This window comes from Lissotriton vulgaris, chromosome 2_2, assembly GCF_964263255.1.
Source record: "Lissotriton vulgaris chromosome 2_2, aLisVul1.2, whole genome shotgun sequence".
Classification (NCBI taxonomy): Eukaryota; Metazoa; Chordata; class Amphibia; order Caudata; family Salamandridae; genus Lissotriton; species Lissotriton vulgaris.
The window spans coordinates 146351563-146374638 of record NC_141688.1 but is presented as its reverse complement, the minus strand read 5'-3'; positions in this window follow the sequence as shown (position 1 = coordinate 146374638).

Sequence of the window (23076 nt, the reverse complement as noted above, 5' to 3'; positions counted from 1 at the left end):
TCCCAGGCATATTTAAGTCAGTCTTTACGGGACTGCTAACACCCTTCCAGGCAATTTTGGGAATCTTTCCTAATTTTGTGCACTCCATTTTTGGCGGCATACCATTATTTTTGGGACTCGTTGCAGGGATTCTTTTTTTGACCATCCTGCTACGTTATGGCAAGCCTCGGCTCAGACATAGCTCCCATGGGAATGGAAGAGACAATCCTAGCAATGCGCTACAGGGACAGGATAACTAACGTCCTCGGATTGGCCAGGCTGAGAGATCTAAACATGACCTGGTTCCTTCAGACCGATATGGCAAAATTGCATTTTACCTGTGCTACGGTGTATGCTTTGCGGCGATGAATGCGTGTTGGACATCTGTCTTTCACTTCCATCAGCAGTACCAATGGACGTCGATACTTTGCTCAGTCCGATAACGGCTCACGCATTGTGTTGTCCCCAGCGGCTACCAATCCTGATGACGGCATTCGTGGAGACTCCTGTACTACAGCCAAGTGGTAACAGTGGAGCGAGTGACAAAAGCAACATCATCCAGGTACAACGTGAGCATTGCTGGTCCTGCCTTCGATGACAGCAATCATTCTCACACCTGCCAAGTTACAGCGCTATCTAATCTGGTTGAACTATCACCTGATTTTGTAGACCAATTCTTTGCGAGCCTGTCTGATACGATGTTCTCACCCACAGAGAAACAATAACTTTTAGAAGCTTTTCCGACACACAGCGTTCCCATGAACTCTGAATTCGGCTTTCAGTTTTGATCAACAAAAACTGCCAAGAGCTTTGGAAATCTATTTTCTTTGAATTGGACAATTTTTTCTAATATTGACCTTTTTTGGCACGAACAATTCTTTGCTTAACGTAAAAACTATTCTTAGAGAACAGAAGCTTCACACTTCTATTTCTAAAACACATCTAGAGACATAACAACATAACACCAGCCTCTAGCACACATGTTATTACAATGCATTCTTATGTGATGATTTATCTCGCATTTCTTCTGTCAGAGATACTTCATGTGTAATTCCTTTTGCATAATCCTTCATTGATTTCATATGCAATCATTTTTTTGAATGATTACTATGCTTAACAAACGTACAGTACCTAAATTCCATGTATTACAAGTATGCCTATTTCGAATGCATTTATGTATTTTGGGGTGGGCAATGGTACACATGCATCTTATTGCTTAGTTTTAGTAATTTTGATGGACATGAAAACGTGGAGTGGGTGTTGCGTGCTTATCTAGGTTCCTGATCGATACTGTGACCTTATGCCCCTATTCGGCTATAAATCCATTTATTCCCTATATTGGCATAACCGTTCAAATGCGATTTTCTGAAAAGTCATCTCTGGCCTCACACGAACGGAGCCACATTCCAGCATGACTCTCTGCTACTTCCTTTGCGACCAATTAGTGCAAAGACAGAGCAGTAGTCACTATCTGATATTCCTAGATAACACTCCGAGTTCTTCAACAAGATAAAAACTTAGCAAACCTGGAAATCCCCGCTTGCTATGTTTTGATTAGTAATGGAACTCTAATGAGCAACTGATAACTGTCACTTCCTAGTGACATCTTTAATTGACGTCTTATGTCCAGCAAACTTGCGTCAAACCCGGCACCTGTCAGGTATAAATATTACCAACGTTGCCTTAAGCAATGGCCGGTGGTGCGAGTTCGTTGCCTGTTGCTGATGCCAGCTGCCTGCATGACCCTGTGTTGGTAAAAACTAGCACTCTGTCGCTGCAGCCTGCTATCCTGTGGTGGTGAAGCTGCTGATTACCATTATCGCCGCTACAGCGCGAACTATGGTGCAGTACGCTTAAGGAGCTGAACAGCCGTCCTCTGCGAAGACATCCAGCAGATTCCAGCTGCCCGCGGACGCTGTCCCCCCTCCTTCCTCGACGCGCTGAAGAGCAACCGCTGCCTTTCTCGTGCAGAGAAATCCAGCTACAGCGTTTCCGGTTTACCCTCGCGGGTGACTGGGATATCGAGAGAGACCCCTGAAGGAGATACCAATCCTCCATCATTCTATTCAGAGGTATGGTGTTGACTAAACCCTTAGACGAGAATTCTTGAAACAAACCTTGGCAAAACCAACTTAACTTAAAGCTACTTACTTACTCCCCTTTCCACGTGTTAGGCTTAGGTCAGGCACACTGGGGTAGGCTTAGTTAGAAGCACCAGTTGAGTATGTTAGCCTAATGTATATATGACTGTATATATGTTTTATTACTTTTAAACCATTGTATGGCTAAGAAACCATATCAATGCTTTTACAGTTCTATTTCGCAATACTTATCTTACTGTACGTACTTTTTATAATAACAGTTATTGCAATTGTGGCAATACATTTCTCTTGTACGAAAAGAAAGACTGTTCAATAAATGTTAACCCTTTATTGATAAACGCCCGTCTCTCTATTCTCTACATACTGTGAAAGTAAACTGCAATAGACTGACTGAGTGAAATCTATGTCTATTGTTTCACACGACCCTAGAGATCGACTCTTGATCTGAGGAGCAAAGTTGTCATGTTGCACGGTTGTTGGAAAACTGAATCCCTTCTTGTCTGTGCCAGGGAAGCTGATCACTTCCTATGCAGAGAAGAAAGTTTCCAGTGACCTCTGAGCTAGTTGGTAACACAACCCAATTAAGTTTAGCATAGTCAGTGGAGGCCTGGAATATAAGCAGTTCCACGTCGATACTACTGTTTATGTTATTCCAATGCGCAGGGCCTAGTGGGAAACTAGGAACTACACTACAACCTCATCTGATCAAACTCCATTGGCTCCCAGTGAGACTACGTATTCAGTTCAAATCCCTGACCCTTGCTTTTAGAGCTCTTAATGGTCGAGGCCCCGGCTACCTGAGACACAGACTGAAGATATCACAAGCATCCCGAAATCTCAGATCTAACCATCTCCGCCTAATGATCTGCCGCCGTTTTCGTCTAGCACGAACGGGAGGAAGGGCCTTTGCAGTGGTCACCTCCAGACTGTGGAATCATCTGCCAATAGAACTGAGATTCTTGACTTCTGAGCCTCTGTTTCGAAAGAAACTTAAGACCTGGCTCTTCTCCTTGATCTAGCCCACTCTTTATCCCCCTGAACTTCACTGAACCTCACTAGATGTTGTCTTCAGCACCGGGACACATCCGTCGGAGGTAGCTGCGCGCTTTACAAACTTCTAAATAATAATAATAATTATAATTTACCTCCTAGGTGGTCACCCCTGGCCATATGGGGGCAGCCCCTCTGTTGTAACTATGACACGCGACAAGGGCGGTGCCGGTCACACCAGACAAGTTCACTGGAGCGGGTGCGGCAGCAGGGACGGCGGGATCGCAGGGCCAGGTGCCAGACAACGCGGCGCTCATGGCGGCCATTACCCAGTAGAGGGATATGCTGGACACTAAGATCGGGGCTGTGGGCTCCGACGTCATGCTGCTGTGGCATAATGCGGTCGAACGCATCACCGGGACTGAGACCTGCATATCGGAGGTGGAGGACAACGTCACAACCTTAAAGAAGAAGGTAGCAGCAATGGAGAAGATCCGGGAAAGGTCTGGAGCTGAGGGTTGAGGATGTTGAAGGGAGGGCTCAGCGCAACAACCTTCGATTTGTGGGATTTCCGGAGAGAGGCAGGGGGACAGTGTTGAGCGCTTCCTGACGTGGTGGCTGGAGGGTTGGCTTCCCCCTGATGCCCTCTCTCGCGGCTTTGTGGTTGAACACGCTCATAGGGCCCTCATGCAGAAACCCCCTCAGGGGGCCCACTCGCAGCTGATCAATGCCAAATTCTTGAATTATATGGACCAAGATACTATCCTGAAGCAGGCAAGGGCTAAGGAATCCCTCACTTGTGGCTATGCACAGATCCTTATTTTCCCGGACTACACGCCCCTGGTGCAGCAGCAGAGACAATCCTTCCTGGTGGCCAAGGCTCGCTTCCGAGATCTTAAGCTTCCATATGCTCTGTTATATCCAGCCCGCCTGAGAGTAATCTACCGCACACACACACTGTTCTTTGACTCTCCAGAGGAAGTCTTCAAATTGACCGACGAAACTGTGAGGGTGCGAGTACATATGCTACCTGGCAGGGAGTCGGACTCTTCATCGAGTGAGGTGGCTCAGGGGGGGCCTCCGAGGTCAACAGCGCAGCAACAGGAGATCGAGGTCCAGGCGACTTTCCCTGTCCGGCTCTGCCCTCCGGCAGACAAACCTGTCGCTGGAGAGGCAGGCCTTGGCAGACTGATCAGTGGGTCCACCAGGGTCTGATATTCTGGGGAATATGTCTTGATGTCCATTTAGGCACAGTTCTTGGGCTGGGGACCCAGTCACATAGTGGTGGGTGGTATGGGGTGAGGGCCCAGCGGTTATGGGTGGCCAGTTGGGGATCCATTGGAAGGTATGGTTCCTGTTCCCCGGTTGGGGACTTGGCTCCTATTCGACCGCGACAGATACTTCCATGTTTGTGAGGGATGGGGTGGGGGGAATGTTGTCTATGTTTGATTGCGCATCCATGTTAGTTGACCTTAACTCATTGTGCACTCTGGAGAACACATGCATAGGCCATGAGGGCGTTAGTCTTTTGAAATGCCTGGCACAGAGGCTGAAAGGTGGATAATCCCTGTGCGTAGTCAGCTGGAATGCTCTTGGGGCACTGGACCAGGTAAAGCAGGGAGCCATTCTTTACTATGCCAAGAGGGTGGGGGCTGACGTGCTTTTGCCAGAAACCGGTCCTTGGATGCTTGATTCCGTTCTAGGAATGACATGGCTTGGTAGTTCGGGCTGGACTGTTCCCATGAGGCACAGGGTCAAGGCTGATTTGCATTTAGCCAGTGTCTGACCTAGGGTGGTGTGGAGTGCAAAAAACAATTGATTTAGGCCCAGATCTTTGTACTGGGGTGAATGTAAGACATTGTTCCGCATTCTGTCCATCAATTGTGTTTTTTGCAATTTTCACCCCGAGTGGGCTGGGTATGCTCAGACGTGAGTCCCAGGCTCTCCACATCACTGGAGTCAAGCTATCCAGGCTGAAGAAGGCTGATAGCCAGAAATCGGTCCTTAGATGCTTGATTCAGGTCTAGGAAAGACATGGCTTGGTAGTTCGGGCTGGACTGTTCCCATGAGGCACAGGGTCAAGGCTGATTTGCATTTAGCCAGTGTTTGACCTAGGGTGGTGTGGAGTGCAAAAAAATGATGGATGTTGGCCCAGATCTTTGTACTGGGGTGAATGTAAGACATTGTTCTGCATTCTGTCCATCAACTGTGTTTTTTGCAATTTTCACCTCGAGTGGGTTGGGTATGCTCAGACGTGAGTCCCAGGCTCTCCACATCACTGGAGTCAAGCTATCCAGGCTGAAGAAGGCTGATAGCCAGAAACCGGTCCTTGGATGCTTGATTCCGGTCTAGGAAAGACATGGCTTGGTAGTTCGGGCTGGACTGTTCCCATGAGGCACAGGGTCAAGGCTGATTTGCATATAGCCAGTGTCTGACCCAGGGTGGCGTGGAGTGCAAAAAAATGATGGATTTAGGCCCAGATATTTGTACTGGGGTGAATGTAAGACACTGTTCTGCATTCTGTCCATCAACTGTGTTTTTTGCAATTTTCACCCCGAGTGGGCTGGGTATGCTCAGACGTGAGTCCCAGGCTCTCCACATCACTGGAGTCAAGCTATCCAGGCTGAAGACGGCTGATAGCCAGAAACTGGTCCTTGGATGCTTGATTCCGGTCTAGGAAAGACATGGCTTGGTAGTTCGGGCTGGACTGTTCCCATGAGGCACAGGGTCAAGGCTGATTTGCATATAGCCAGTGTCTGACCTGGGTGGTGTGGAGTGCAAAAAAGCGATGGATTTAGGCCCATATCTTTGCACTGGGGTGAATGTAAGACATTGTTCTGCATTCTGTCCATCAACTGTGTTTTTTGCAGTCTGTTTCAGGAAACACATCTCCTGGGTTCTAAGGCCCTCTGCCTACAGCGCTACGGCTATTTACAGGTGTTCCACTCTGGCTTCACATGGGGCTTGCGGGGCGTCGCAATACTGATCCATTCCAGGGTCCCCTATGAACAAGAGAGACGTTGGTCAGACACGCAGGAAAGGTATATCTTTATAGAGGGCCGAATTAGGGGTGAAGTCCTTACTCTGGGTAGTGTATACTCCCCACCGCTTTTACAGTAGTCCTTAGTGGAATGCCTACTTACACTGTGGGGGGAACTTCCAGATACATTCTCTGTTGTTGGGGGAGACTGCAATGATGTGATGGAACAGGATCGGGATAGATGGAGGAGCGGGGATGTTGTGGGTGTGGGGGAATCCCCTACTAAGCTACACTTCCTAATAACAGGGCTCGACTGGACATATGCATGGAGACACATGCATGGCCTTCGCCGGGAATACACTTACTTCTCCAATGTGCATGACTCCTTCTCAAGGCTCGATTATATGTTTGTCCCCAGGGGGCTAGTACATAGGGTGTTGTCAGCAAGTATTCTGCCTAGAGCCTTGTCAGGTCACTCGCCCGTTGTTCTCACAGTCCAGATTGGCCCAGGACAGCAGCCACTTTGGTGGCATATGTAGGGGTGGCAACTGCAGAAGGAGGTATATAGGGAGCATTTAGTCAAAGAGATAGATAACTATTTGGTAGCTAGTGTGGGGTCGGTTGAATCTCCAGCTGCGCTTTGGGAGGCATTGAAACCCACGTTGCAAGGGGTATATATCTTCTGGTGTGTGGCTACGTGGAGGGAGCGGCAGAAGCACCTGGTGCATCGGGAGGCAGATATTGAGGCACTGGAGCATAGGGGTCGGGAGGCAGATGGAGGCCCGGCTAGAAGGCAATTGGTGTTGGCTCAGCAGCAATATGCCGCAGTACTGATGGATGATGCTGGTCAGGCATGGCTGGCGACGTGCAGCGGGGGCTATCAATGGGGAGATAAGTCGAGCAAGATGCTCCACCGTTTGTGCCAGGGTACTCTGCACGCCCAACCTCTGCCGCATGTCCTAGACCCTGCTGGAGCACCGATTCTTGACCCCCGGCTATTGCAGAGAGCTTTGCGGCGTACTTTGAGGACCTGTATGCACCCAAAGAATGCCTCGCGGTGGGGGTGATTATAAAATTCATCGACGCGTTCCTCCTTAGACCGTCTCAGATGAAGTGCGGGAGCTATTGGTCAGATCTCTGTCGGACTATGAATTGGGTTCGGTCCTTGGGGAATTTTTTAAACAATTTTTCGTACAGTTGGCACCACATTTCGGGCGGTGGTGGAGGAGGTGCAGGAGCGTGGTTTTCTTCCCCCAGACTGGAGACATGCAGAGGTGGTGGTGTTTCTCAAGCTGGGCAGACCCCCGGAGCAGCATGCATCATATCTCCCTATCTCCCTCCTTAATGTTGAGGAAAAGGTTCTGGCCAAGGCGTTGGTCAATCGGCTTAAGCCACACATCACAGCACTGGTGCATCCGGACCAGACTGGTTTTATGCCTCAGCGGGCAACTCGCCACAGCATTAGGCGGGCGCATGTCGCTGTCTCGGACTGTGGGCGACTTGGAGAGCCGGCAGTGTTACTGCTGGCCGACATGGACAGGCCCTTTGACTCGCTGAGCTGAGTGTACTTGTTTGCTTTACTGCGGAAACTGAATCTCTGATTGTGTTTTCTGGCTTATTTGCAGCTGCTGTACACTACCCTAATGGCATTGGTGCGGGTTGGAGGAGCGATTTCTCGTTCCTTCTCTATCCAGCGGGGCACGCGTCAGGGCTGCCCCCTCTCCCCTTACCATTTTGCGCTCGACATGGAGCCATTGGCAGCCTGGGTGCATATAGATGCTCGGCTTCAGGGGTTTAGATGGGCGCCGGGTCTTATTGACAAAATACCACTGTACGCGGAAAATGTTCTGTTCTTTCTTACTGACTTGGATAGGACGGGGCCACGGTTGCTCGCATCCTTCAGATCATTGGTGAGAACTCTGGGCGGTAAATGAATCCGAGCAAATCCAGGTTGTGGGTTCTGGGGGACGGGCCGAGGGTAGGAGAATGGGCTTCAGCCCTTCAATTGGCGACGGGGGGATGAAATATTTGGGGGTCTTCTTGTCTGATGTATCTGCAATATCCAGAGACCCCAATCTGATCCCAGTCATACTCGGGAGGATATTAAGGTGTGGTCCTGCATGCCCTTAATGATATATGGTAGGTCGGCCATCTTTAAGATGGTGGCACTACCCCGTCTCCTTAATCAATTACAAAATCATTACTATCAGATTTCACCCCAATGGTTCCGGCAGATTAAATTGGCATTGGGAGGCTTCTTGTGGGAGAGGGGTGCGGTTAGAGTGGCCCTGCGCACCTGTTTCCTATCTACGTACACCGGTGGTCTTGCTACGTCAGATGTCCTCTTGTACTATCAGGCTGCACTCTTGCTAGTCCTTAATGAGTGGTGGTACGGGGATATGAGGGGCCCGGCGTATGCGGTTGAGCGGCTGCTGATCCCTTACACACACTATTATATTCTGCGCTGCTTCAGCAGCTTCTGCCCCCGCCCACGCAAGTGGTGTTTCATGTCTGGCGGCAGGTCCTGAGAAGGATGGGGTGGTGGAATGTTCTGACACGGGAGACTCCTCTCTGGGGTAACCGGTGTCTGCCTCAGTTGTCAGCCTTACAGGGTTTTCGGGGATGGGACTCCATAGGCATCTCGGTACTAGGAGACGTGATGACAGACCTGACACTAAAGTCATTTTAAGAGTTGCGGGACGAGGATGAGATGCCAAGCTCCCAGTTTATCAGGTATTTGCAGTTCCGACACGCACTGACACCTAGTTTGGAGGAGCTGGAGTCTCTCCCTGATTTTAGCCCCATTGAAGCCAAGGTCTTTATGGGGGAGCTATTAGACCGCAAGATATCTCGTATATATTAGACGCTGGTCATTCATTGTTCCGCAAATTTGCAGCGGCTTAAGATGGCATGAGCCCCCTCGCGGCCATCGTACGCAAACACAACCTCAGCATAATCTCCTACGCCGACGACACCCAGCTGATCCTCTCCCTGACCAACGACCCCGCCGCCGCCAGAGCCAACCTGCACGAAGGGATGAAAGAGGTAGCCGAGTGGATGACGACCAGCCGCCTGAAACTGAACTCGGACAAGACGGAGGTCCTCATCCTGGGCTCCTCTCCCTCCGCCTGGGACGACTCCTGGTGGCCTCCCGCCCTGGGCACCGCACCCAAACCGACAGACCATGCACGCAACCTGGGCTTCATCCTGGACTCCTCCCTCTCCATGACCAGGCAAGTCAACAACGTCTCCTCGGCATGCTTCAACATCCTACGCATGCTACGGAAGATCTTCTGGTGGATCCCCACCGAGACCAGGAAGACCGTCACCCAGGCCCTCGTCACCAGCCGACTGGACTACGGCAACGCCCTCTACGCCGGTACCACCGCCAAGCTCCAGAAGAGACTCCAGCGGATCCAGAACGCCTCAGCCAGACTCATCCTCGACATCCCACGAACCAGCCACATCTCCGGACATCTGAGAGACCTTCACTGGCTCCCCGTCAACAAAAGAATCACCTTCCGCCTCCTCACCCACGCACACAAAGCCCTACACGACCAAGGCCCGAGCTACCTCAACAGCCGAGTCAACTTCTACGCTCCCAAACGCCACCTCCGATCAGCTAACCACGCCCTCGCCGCCGTCCCCCGCATCCGAAGAGCGACTACAGGAGGAAGGTCCTTCTCCTACCTGGCCGCCAAGACCTGGAACTCCCTCCCGACCGACCTGCGCCTGACCCAAGACCACCTCTCCTTCAGGAAGAAGCTGAAGACCTGGCTGTTCGAGCAGTAGCGGCTCCCCCCCCCAGCGCCTTGAGACCCTACGGGTATGTAGCGCGCTTTATAAGTGTCACTGATTGATTGATTGATTGATTGAGGAGGATGTGGTTGATTTGGAGGGAGAGGACTGGGCAGAGGCCTTAGCAAGTCCGCGGGGGGCGGCAATAGCCATGCACCTGCGACTGACACAATTCAACTATTTACACCAAGTATATTTTACTAGAGTGCACTTGTGGAGGGCGGGAATGATTACATCCCGCGTGTGTCTACGATGTGGGTCAGAGGAGGGTGCTTTTCTGCACACAGTCTGGAGTTGTCTCTCACTACATAGATTTTGGAGTGGGTTATTTTCTTGCCTGTCAGAGGGGTTGGGTTGGGAGCTTCCTTGCACACCGCGCTTGGCCCTGTAACATGTCATGGAAGGGGTCAGGGGAAACAGATATCAATCAATCAATCATAGCATTTGTATAGCGCGCTACTCACCCGGAGGGGTCTCAAGGCGCTGGGGGGGGGCTGCTACTGCTCGAAGAGCCAGGTCTTGAGTTGCTTCCTGAAGGAAAGATGGTCTTGGGTCAGTCGGAGGTGGATAGGGAGGGAGTTCCATGTTTTGGCTGCCAGGTAGGAGAAGGATCTTCCTCCGATGGTGGCTCTGCGGATGCGTGGAACAGCGGCGAGGGCGAGGCAGGTGGATCGTAGCTGGCGGGTTGGATTGTAGAAGGTTAGGCGGTTGTTGAGGTACCTGGGGCCCAGGTTGTGGAGAGCCTTGTGTGCGTGGGTGAGAAGTCTGAACGTGATCCTCTTGCCGACGGATGCCAGTGCAGGTCTCTCAGGTGTCCGGAGATGTGGCTGTGTTGGGGGATGTCTAGGATGAGTCGTGCGGAGGCGTTCTGGATGCGTTGGAGTCTTTTCTGTTTGGCTGTGGTTCCCGCGTAGAGGGTGTTCCAGTAGTCCAGCCAGCTGGTGACGAGTGCCTGGGTGACCGTCTTCCTGGTTTCGGTGGGGATCCACCGGAAGATCTTTTGAAGCATACGCTGGGTGTTGAAGCACGACGATGAGACGGCGTTGACTTGTCTGGTCATCGAGAGGGAGGAGTCCAGGATGAAGCCCAGGTTACATGCGTGGTCCGTTTGCTTGGGAGCGGTGCCCATCCACTCGGCGACGTCTTTCATCCCTTCGTGTAGGCTGGTTCTGGCGGTGGTGGGGTCGTTTGTGAGGGAGAGTATCAGCTGGGTGTCGTCCGCATAGGAGATGATGTTGAGGTTGAGTTGGCGTGCGATGGCTGCGAGGGGGCTCATATAGGCATTGAAGAGGGTGGGGCTGAGTGATGATCCTTGTGGTACACCACAGATGACTTCGGTGGCCTCGGATCTAAATGGGGGAGGTGGACTCTCTGGGTTCTTCCGGTGAGGAATGAGACGATCCACTCCAGTGCCTTCTCTTGGATTCCGATGTTGTTGAGGTGCTGCACTAGGGTGCGGTGGCAGACCGTGTTGAATGCTGCGGAGAGGTCCAGGAGGATGAGGGCAGCTGTTTCCCCGTTGTCGAGCAGGGATCTGATGTCGTCTGTGGCTGCGATGAGGGCGGTCTCGGTGCTGTGGTTGGCTCAGAAGTCAGACTGCGAGTGGTTGAGGGATCCGTTCGTCTCGAGGAACGTGGCAAGCTGTATGTTGACGGTCGTCTCGATGACCTTGGCAGGAAAAGGGAGGAGCGAGATGGGACGGTAGTTCTTGAGGTCGGTGGGGTCCGCTGTTGGTTTCTTCAGGAGGGCGCTGGGCTCGGCGTGCTTCCAGCTCTCCGGGAAGGTGGCGGTGTTGAAGGAGGTCCTAATGGGGTTGGGGTGCGATGATGAAGTCGGCTTTGTTGAAGACGTGGTAGGGGCAGGGGTCAGTTGGTGATCCGAAGTGGATGGTGTTCATCACGCGGGTGGTGTCTTCGGTGCTGACTGGGGTCCAGGCGCGGAGGGTGGTGGTGGGGGGCATTGGCTCGGTGGTTGGGTGCGTGGTCTGTGCGCCGAAGCTGTTGTGTATGTCGTGATCTTGCTGTGAAAGAATGAGGCGAGTGAGTCACAGAGGTCTTGCGAGGGAGTGATGTTGCTGTTTCCGGCGCTGGGGTTGGAGAGCTCTTTGACAATGCTGAAGTGTTCCTTGCTGTTGTGGGCGTTATTGTCCAGTCGTTCCTTGAATGCTGTCTTCTTGGTGGTGCGGATCAGCTGGTGGTGTTTGCGGGTGGTGTGCTTGAGTGCAGTCATGTTGTCTGTGGTCTGGTTTTTGCTCCAGGCTTTCTCGAGGGTACGGCAGTTCTTCTTGGAGTTCTTGAGTTCGTCGGTGAACCAGGAGGCTTTCTTGCTGCCGGGTCTGCTGGGAGGGGTCTTCAGTGGTGCGAGGTTGTCTGCGCTGATGGTGATCCACTGTGTGAGGTGGCTGGCTGCTTCGTTGGGGTCCGTTGTGCTGGCAGGAGGGTACTGGCTGAGGGAGGTGGTGAGCTGGTCGGTGGTGATCTTGTACCAGCTCCTGCGAGGAACCTGTTGCGGGTGGTGGTGGGTCGTGGTTCTTCTGAAGCTGAAGTGGATGCAGCTGTGGTCTGTCCAGTGGAGTGCGGTGGAGTGGCTGAAGGAGATGTGCTTGCAGGAGGAGAAGACAGGGTCAAGCGTGTGGCTGGCGTAGTGGGTGGGGGTGGTGGGTGGGGGTGTTCACCAGTTGCTTGAGTCCGAGGTTAGCAAGGTTGTCCAGCAGGGTGGTGGTGTTGGTGTCGTTGTTCTTCTCCAGTGGAAGTTGAAGTCCCCTAGGAGGATGTAGTCAGCGGAGGGGAGGGCGTGCGGGCTGATGAAGTCTGCGATGTCTTCGCTGAATCGTGTGCGTGGTCCCGGGGGTCTGTAGATGAGGGTGGCTATGAGGGTCGTCTTGGGGTTGGTGTGTATCTGGAAGTGGAGGTGTTCGGCGGCAGTGAGGGTGTTGTCGGAGTTGGTCGTTATGGGGATGGTGTTCTTGTGTACGATGGAGATGCTTCCTCCGGTCTGGTTGACGCGGTCCCTCCTGGTGATCTTGTAACCGTCCGGGATGGCGAAGGCGATGTCAGGCGCTGAGGAAGCAGTCATCCAGGTTTCTGTGAGGAAGGCGACGTCCGGTGATGTGGTGTCGAGCAGGTTCCAGAGTTCGACGGCGTGCCTGTGGACGGAGCAGGTGTTCAGCAAGATGCACTTGAGGTGGTTGCTGCTGGTTTTCGGCTTGTCGGATGCGGAACAGGTCCGGAGGCAGGTGAACTTGCAGGTTTGGCAGGTGAAGGGTCAGTGGGTGCGTTTCGGGGTGGCTCGGTAGCAGGGGGCGTTTCGGTTGGCGTTGAGTGAGTGGAGGGTGGCGGCGTCGTAGGTCCGTCGGGAGGGTTGGCATTGATGTGGACCAGGGGTCCTGGCGCTGGGCACGGTCCAGGTGCGGACGGGCGCAGACGGGCTTGCCTTTGGCGTGCCTTCGGCACACAATCGCCGGGCCCGCTGCGTATTCGCGCGGGCTCCATATAAGGCGAAGTGGCAGGGAGGAGCAGCGGGGAGGCGGGAGCAGGGCGGCCAACGGGGATACAGAAGTGAAAGGGGGCGGGGTCACGAGGGAGCAGCGGCGGGAAGCGGGGGCGGTCACAACAGGGGAAAAAAACGGGAGAATCGCAGAGAGCACTACAAGTCCAACACTACAGTAAAACAGGGAAGAAGGCACAGATGGGGAAGGTAAGAACGGAGTACAATGAAGGCACAGAAGGGGGAATGCAAATGAAGTAAAATGAGGCACAGGTGGGAGAAATACAAAATGAAATACAGCAAGGCGCAGACGGGGAAAATACAAATGAATACAGTGAGTCACAGGTGGGGGAAATACAAACGAGTTACAGTGAGGCACAGATGGGGGCAGCCGCGGAAGGGAGAGCGAGCAGCAGCGAGGGGGTGCCTACAGCTGGAGGGCCGTGCGACGTGGGGGTGTCCTGAGGTCGGGCGACACCTATTATTGCTAGGGCTCACGTTAGCAAAGAGGGACATTGCCAGGGCTCCATCACTGGCTGCATGGAAGACTGGGATGAACTTTTGCATGGGACTTGAACAGTTGATATTTATAGCTAGGGGTGCTCCCGCAAACATTATAAGATTTGGAAAATAAGTGGGACTACCGGGGACTGGATCTCGATCCACCATTGGAAGGGGGATGTGCATTTGCCGGCTTGATAGGTGGGTGGAGGTTGGCCTTTGCAGGGTGGCTGATGGGCTGTGTGTATGCTTCCAGAGATGTACTACCTTTCTTTTAGGGGTGTTGGCGCAATCGGGGGTGGAGGGAGGAATGTGTTCTAGTTTGGTTTCTTCATTTTCTAAAAGTCAACGTCATTTTTTTAGTTAGATTGATGTGTGCAGTAGTCTCCGGATTGCGGAGCTATGTCGTTTATGTGAACCGTGACGAATAAAACTTGTTTTAAAAAAAAAAGTAGAAAGGTGTGTCATTTTTAAATGTTTTCTCTGTCAAACTAAACTGCTCCTTCATTATGTCCCCTCTCTCCTCTAGATGCTTTAAATCCTTGCAGTGCTTCTCTGGGTAGGATTGGGTGGGGGAAGGTCCTATTTGAATAGTTTCATTCTGTGGAAAGCTTGAGCATTTTTTAACATTGGGAACTGCTGTATTAGGAGAACATTGATGTCAATGGTCATCTAAATGCGGAGGACAGGGCACCCACCACCTTTAGGAAGATGTCCAGCTTCTCATTAATATAAATAAGGTTCTTTGTTTTCTGTCATAGACACCATGAGCATAATTGTATGTCATCTGCATAAATGAGCCAGTTACCTTCCCCTGGTCACTCTTGGAGGCCCTTGGAAATGGTCAGTGTATTCAAAACACTGATTACAGCCCTCTGCACCTAACATCGTCAGTGGAATAGACACTGGCTGCTTCTAGCTGGTCCTGCATCCTACAACACCAATTAAAAAGCTATGATATGGTGCACCAATGATAATTCTGAAGTGCATTATGGAGTAGATTAGGGGTGAGCGATACATTCTGCTCTGCCAGTGTCATTTGTGGAGTTTTGGCCACCATGCGCTATGCTTGTAACGCTGAGTTCCAGCCAAACTAGGCCAATGGCCATGTTGAGGGGCTTTTTCTCGTGTGCGGCTTACGAACAGTAAGTTGGCGAGAGAGAATTGGGAACATCTAGCATGATTTTCCAGCACTAGGAGGACACCCGGCGAGATTTTCTCAACTCGGACAATCTCAATCCTTTGTGGTGAGAAAGCTGTTGCTTGAGTAGAAACTCTAATCAAGCAGCAGCAATGAAGCAGCATCCTCTGGTGCATCGCATGGTGCTGTTCGTGCAGATTTTGCGGTGCGGAACATTCTCCTAGTGCTAAAAATCACCACGAGGAGCGCAACATGTCGATTTCCACCTATTCGATGAACTCTGCGGAATCTCGCAGAATTTTCATATAATTCTGCGGAATGAAACTCCATAAGTTCCGCCCACCCCTAGAGAAGATGAGCCCCAAGGACAGACTGGGAGGAGTTAGGGTAAACTATCATAGTTACATTTTAAGGCTATCTTATAAAGACAAATGCAATCAACTTTAGATGTGCAATAAATCTAAACTAACATAGGCCACTTTCTTCCTTTACTAGTAATTCCTAAATCCTGCCTTTCTATTAAACAGAATATGTTACCCCATCCACCCACTTCTGGATTTTGATGTAATCTCATATCTACAAGGACTTATAGATATGGATTTGTGTCACAATTCTTTGCTTCCCTGAGGCTGACGTAGCAAGGATTGATGTCTTTATTTCTCCTCGTTAATTCTTCTATGCAAAGTGGAAATAGTTTCAAAGGATAGTATTTGTACAGGGATGCATTCCGTCCTGCACAATCACTTTCCTGACCTTAAGGAGACTCTTTGTCACTATGGCTCAAGGGTGCCATGTTTTGCCCTAGCTTAGCATAGAAACTGCAGCTAAACAAATTAAATTTCTATTAAAAGAAATTGAGACACTGGAAAACAAAATCAACAGTGACTCAAACATTACCAACGCAAAGGGTCTCCTAGATAAGATAGCACAAACTATAAAAGAATTTGAAGAATTTAACTCTTCAAAAAAAACGGACAAACTTCAAAAAGACATTCGCAAATACCCTTATTTGCGAAAAGATTTCTATCAGGCCCAAAATAATCCTACAGGCCCTAATTCTAATCATCAACAATACAAACGGACAACCTTCTCTGAAACAGGTTCTGAGTCTGACGGCGAACAAGTACCCACTGGTCATTTTAGATCTTCCTTTGACCAACAGCCGTCTACCTCACGACAGGTTTTTTTAGGCCAGGACAACAGGAGGGGAGGCGGTCCCCCTCGGAAACCCAGGGGAGGGAGACGAGGATGGTACAGAAACCAATACACCCCGGGCCAACGACAAACCCGCAACCAATTCTATCAATGGTAAACAATATGTCTACTGTTCCAATTTTTAATCTATCTAAACATACTTTGACCTAAGCAGAAATATCTGTTCTGACCTCTGGTTTATCATTTGTCCCAACATACAGAAATAACCAATTTCAAACAAAATGTGAATTGTATAAATTTTTTAGATCAATAAGACTCGAAATTCTTTTTGCCTCTAAAGCAGATACTCAAGAGAAAAATCTAACAGGCCTTCATCCACCATCTACGTTCTTTCCACAGAACAATATGGTTTCTAAAAACATTCTAACCTTTGAAAATGCTGTAATCATTGAAACTGAAACACTGTTCAAACAACAAATCTTTTGTAGAAACAATCTTAACAAAGATGAACACTCAGCATTAAAAAACCTTGAATCTCGGACAGATACGGTAATAAAACCTGCCGATAAAGGTGGTGGTCTAGTTTTATGGGATCGTGATGCATACCGACAAGAAATGTTAAAACAACTATCTGTAACAGATAACTATAAACTATTAAGATCTGACCCTACCAAAAAACTAGAAAAAGAAATAAAGACCTTAAGTGATCAAGGACTTGAAGGAGGATGGCTGAGTACAAAAGAGGCAACTTTCCTCATTAATAAATCTCCAACAGTACCAGCCATATATATCCTCCCCAAGATACATAAACATACCACTGAACCACTAGGGAGACCGATTGTTGCTGGCTGTAATTCAATCCTGAAGCCACTTGCACAATACTCGGATTTCTTTATAAGGCCCTTTGTCACTGAGACAGATACATACATCAGAGATACCACCTCTGTGATAACCAAACTTGAAAACCATGAATATGATCCAGAGCATGAATATTTAGTAACTATGGACATTACCAGTATATATACGAATATTCCGCAAGATGAAGTTCTGTCACTCATCAAACACCTCTTAGACAGCCGGGAAAGACCTCACCCTGTCCCTAGTGAATTCATAGTGAAATGTATTGAAATCTCTATGTGTCAAAACTTCTTTCTCTTTGAGAAGCAGTTTTACCAACAGCTGAAAGGAGTCGCAATGGGGGCAGTTTATGCTCCTGACATAGCCAACATCTATGTCAACAATTTTGAGAGAAAATTCATCTATGACAATTTGAACACTTTCTTAGCCAACATGTCATGTTGGCTAAGATATATAGATGATGTCTTCCTAATATGGAAAGGAACCAAGGAATTACTGATACAGTTCCATCAGTGGTTGAATGAAAGAAACTCACATCTACAATTCACTCTTGACTATAATGAATATGAAATGAATTTCCTAGATCTAACCATTAAAGTCAATGAGGATAACACCATCTACACAACGCTATACACCAAACCGACCACGCGTAACACTCTGCTCAAATGCAATAGTCACCATCCTAAATCTCTGCGTGATGGTTTACCCTTTGGACAATTCCTAAGGTTACGCAGGAATTGTTTCAAGCGCACTGACTACTTTCATGAAGCACAAATTTTAAAGAAAAAACTCCATGATAGAGGCTACCCGAATAAACTTCTAAAAAACTCCATGAAGCGCGCATGGTACAACGATAGAGAAGCGCTTCTCCAGACAAAACAATAAAATAACCAAGTACCGTTGGTCTGTGTAACGACATTTGGCACATACAGCCAACAAATAAAAAGAATCATAACAAAGAGTTGGCCATTACTTAATGAATTACCTGAACTAAGAGAAAAACCAATGTTCACGTTCAAACGAGGTCCCAACTTGAGAGACCGTCTGGTACATGCCTATGACCATCATGAAATCAACATTGTGGACAATATGAAACAACTGTCCCCAATACAGGGTCATTACAAATGTAATACCTGTCTAGCCTGTAATACTACTAAAAATATAAAAAGCTTTGAAATCAATGGTCGAAAAACTACTATCAAGCACTTCTCCATTTGCCGAACGAGCAATGTAATTTATTGCATTCAATGCCCATGCGGACAGCTTTACATTGGTAAAACCACCCAAATGATAAAGCAAAGAATTCTCCAGCATCAGTCCCGCATTCGGCGAACAGTTGAGAATGCCCCGCTAGTTGAACACTATTCCTGTGCCAAACACTCTGAAAGAGAAATGACTTGGTGGGTTATTGATGTAGTGAAACCCACCATCAGACAAAAAAACTGCGACAAAATCCTTACCATCAAAGAAAATCGTTGGATTGAAATCGCTAACAGTGTCAAAAATGGTATGAACTCTTGCACCGAGTGGCACACTCTAGCTAGTTTGACCAGATAAATCATTTATATGCACCTTTGTGTACCTGGAATTGTTTATTCCATTTCTGTAATTCTCTCCCAATTGTAACAAAACTAATGCGTTAACATGTCCCTAATACTAAAATATAGGGTATATGTCAAGACAATGTACATATATACACACTCCATCATGGTATAAATCACTTTAGATTGTGAGCCCTTCTGGTGACAGCTCAGAATGTTTTGCTTCTGGATTAACTATGTTGAACAACTAAGAGACTTTACTCTTGATATGCAATATTGCCAGATCACTTAGTTATCTAACTACTCAATGCAAAGTCAGATATACACGAAGATAAAGTACAAATGAATGTATAATGAGACTCTCTTTTATTTTCCATGTACAAAAATTTGGTTTTCCTTAGAGATTGTGAGCGTGTTTTTAGCGACAGAATATTCCATACATGGTGTCAGAATTTTTGCATTGTAGCGAAAATATAAATCTTTGTCATCCATGCAGTTTAATGCATTTAAATAATAATTAGGCCAACGCAATCATAAGGTTATTTTCGGTAGTCCTTATCAGCCATTTGAAATTAAAGGACTATGAAAATGCATACATTTTCCAATACACGCTATATGTGATAAGATGGCCGCCTCATTCCCTATGAAATCAAGGATGGCAGCTCCAAAGACGTAATCTCGCGAGATTACGTAACGCTTAAATACAGAACCTCACTTTGGCAACAATGTTGCTAACCTTAACTCGAACAGGTTGCGGTCCGGCGCTTTCTTCATTGATTGAAATTTTCCTGCCTCGCCTTGCTATTTTGAAGTAAGTACCCGTGGGCACTTAAAATCTTTTCTTTCTGTGCCTTAAACTGCGCAGATTCGACTTTATCTTATTTTGTAAAGAGAGGCATTTTTTCATCACGAAAGCCTCCGTTCTTGTACAAAGCTAGAATAATTTATGCACAAAACAGTGGCATCCTGCTACCTTGTATTTAAAGTAAACTATACATGACATTGTATACGGTCATGCATCGAGTTCGCCTAAACTAAGATGGCACTCAATTGTATCAGTAATTGTAGCGCCCTTCCTTACGCATTTTTTCAAATACTCGTAAATGCATTCTGTAGCACCAAATTCAAAGTAGCTTAAACAATGCGATACAGATAATCGTTTCACCTAATGACTTGGGTATAATGACTAATTCATGATATTAGTCCTAAAAGCTATGGCATATTTACTCTATACATGCCAGCATATGGAGATAAACTTTTTGTTTCTCCCAATAATTAAAAAACGGGCAGATATTTTAGTATTGTTCAACTAGATAAAATTTAAGATGCTTTCTGCACTGATAAATATTAGTTTAAGTCTAAATGTTCTTTTAAATTATTCCCTATTGGACCAGATTCGAATGGTGGTCTTCCCAGTGATCTACAAACATTGTATCCCTTGCTACTACTTGGATTTCTACCAACTTAAGAGCACAAGGTAATTAAAAACCATGGCCTAGTCTCTATGGATAATGGCCACGCATTAAAAATCAAAATGGGAATTTTGACTCATTGTTTTTCCCCTTTTTTTTCAGTACTCTGGGTATAAAAGGAATTTATCCTTCCTGCCATCCAATACCAAAATCATTGGAACCACTGATGTTCCTTTAAACAGAGGGTAAACCTCTATATTTTGACTAAAAGTGAGTTCAAATTATTACAATTAATGCCGCTCTCATGAATGAAAGTAAGATTTAGTGCCACCATAGCGGCAGTAACTTTTTAAAGCTAGTATTTCAAGTGAATTGCTTTCTTGATGAAATATGGATAATTATTTTGTTACAAACAACCTCTTTCAGTCGCCACACCGACTTCATTAGTATCAATTGATTAAATGATTAATGAACATTTTTTTATACAGTTTTTAACCAGGTTTAAATAAATTGTAATACATTGTTGTTTCTTTCACAGAGGGTCATCCACTGTATGTTGAATTATATCGTCCTGATGATGGTCTTATGAAAACACTATAAAGACCGAAACGTCAACATTCTAGTCCAATTCTGCACATGATTCATTGTATCATTTTTGATTTTCTTCTTTTTTAGTTGAAATCATTATGTTATTTTGTATTAGCAGTTTGGATTTTCTGTTTAGATAGACCTAAGGTGATAATAATCTGTACCTTGAATATCTAAACAATAGCTGTGTATGCACCCTATTTTATAAAAATATTTCTGTTTTGTAAATACTTTTTGCCTTGAAAACAAATAATAATTTTCAGACAAAACAAAATCCTGGTTTTTGAAGTTATTTACTATGTTAGTGTGGTAACATTGTAGATACTGATCCTATATGACTCTTTATTCCAAATTAACAATTGATTACAGCAACTGATTAACAACAGTTTCAGGATCCTTGATTTTCATAACAAGTCCTAATATTGCTGACCAATAAGCAATTAAACAAAATCCCTTGCTGGCCTTTTCTTTATAACATGTTTTGCCCTAGGCAGCACAAACTGTGCCAGCTCATAAAGAGAACAAAACGGTGGCATTTGTTTTAAAGATATGACAAAGCTCTGCTCTTTCCACATGATGCAACGAAATGCAGTAACTTTGCATGCTGCACTGCAGTGTGCCATTTGTTAGTAAGTCAACCCTCAGGTGGTTAGCATTATCCTTTTTATTCAACACTGAGCAGCAATTCAAAGACACAATATATAGAATTATTGATGGGGAACAATGAAATACGGGAATGTTTATCACTGAGGGGTTCTGAGTGATATCAAATAGATAACGAAAGCGACGTTCAAGTTGTCTATTATGCTACTCCGAAATTCGAGGTCAAAAACATCCCCGTAATTTGATTTTAAACACATCTATAATTTTATATTATGTATGGCCTCCAAAATCAACAATCAATAGCTGCTAGGCTATATATGGCTGAGATACCCGCCACCCGCTCTCAACACAATCCCCAATGATGGGAAACCGGAAACGTTCTGGACTTTTTGGAAGACGGGAGGGAGTGACCCTCCCGGCCGTATTTATTAAAATATGAAACAAAATTAAAACGTTAAAATAACAGTTTCATAATAATGTACAATTTCATTTCCACATTTGCGATGTTTGGCTAACCTTAACATATTCTCTAATACAAAGGTTCTCCTAGCCGATCTAACATCCTACAAAACTTTAAATTGAAATTGTACATCCTAACGTTTAAGGGCCAACGGCAAGGTCATAACCGGTGTCAAGATCCCTAAACCAGACATATCACCCTCACTTGTGAGGGGCGACCGCACAGAGGCGTACCTCAAGTGCATTTACCAATTTCCCTTGACTTGACGGGGGCCCCCATAAACTCGACGCCATTTAAAGGTCGTCCGAGGACTCGTGTGAGGTATCTAGAAGGTAGCGTAGACCCCCTCCCAAACCCCACACAACTTACCACATCTGCCGTCGCAGATGTCCTGGCCCCAGGAAATTCCCCAGGAGGGGGCTGTAGCCCCTCCTACCCAGGAAGGGGCCTTGACCGCCTTTCCTTTCCTTTCGGCGGCCCATCCTTAGAAGGGACCGCCTCCCCGTTGAGGGGCCAATGGCCACCTCCCTCGAGCGCTCCCATCCGTAATGGGTGACGCCCACCCCTAGTGATCTTCCAATTACTGCTCACCGATTATGACCTTACCGCCCGACCAAAATAAATACGACAATTCTAACTAAATTACTAAATGGCTAAATCACTAAAGACAATAACAATTACGACTTATTAAAAGGCATGATTACTGGTCAACACTAGTGCATAATTACTTTATTTGCAAAAACAAACCACAATTTAACCATTCTTTATTGCATATTCAAAGTTATCACGATAATCATCACAACCTGCAAAATTCAGCGTTACCACATCAAACTTTATTCACAACCACTTGCTGTCTTCAGGGGCTGGTGGGTGGGTCAAAATTGGCTCTTCGTTCCGTCTCGAGCTCACGTGCAGCGAGGAGGTGCAGCTTCAGAGCACAGGAACAAGAGGATGCTCTCTTGGCTTGTTGCTCCTTTTATCCGTCTTCAGGGCGGGAGTAAACCCGCCCCTGCCTGCCCCAAAGGGCGTGGCCGGCCGCGTCAGTGTCTAGGCCAGCCCACTCCAGGGCGGGAAAAGGCGCGCCCCGGCTACGCCGCTTCGGGCATACCAGCCGGGACCCGCCTCCCGCCCAAGATGGCTTCCCGGGGGGATCGTGGTACTCCGCCATACGTTCGGGGGGACCGAATGGTCGCCCCTTTCCATATGGCTGAGATACCCGCCACCCCCTCTCAACACAATCCCCAATGATGGGAAACCGGAAACGTTCTGGACTTTTTGGAAGACGGGAGGGAGTGACCCTCCCGGCCGTATTTATTAAAATATGAAACAAAATTAAAACGTTAAAATAACAGTTTCATAATAATGTACAATTTCATTTCCACATTTGCGATGTTTGGCTAACCTTAACATATTCTCTAATACAAAGGTTCTCCTAGCCGATCTAACATCCTACAAAACTTTAAATTGAAATTGTACATCCTA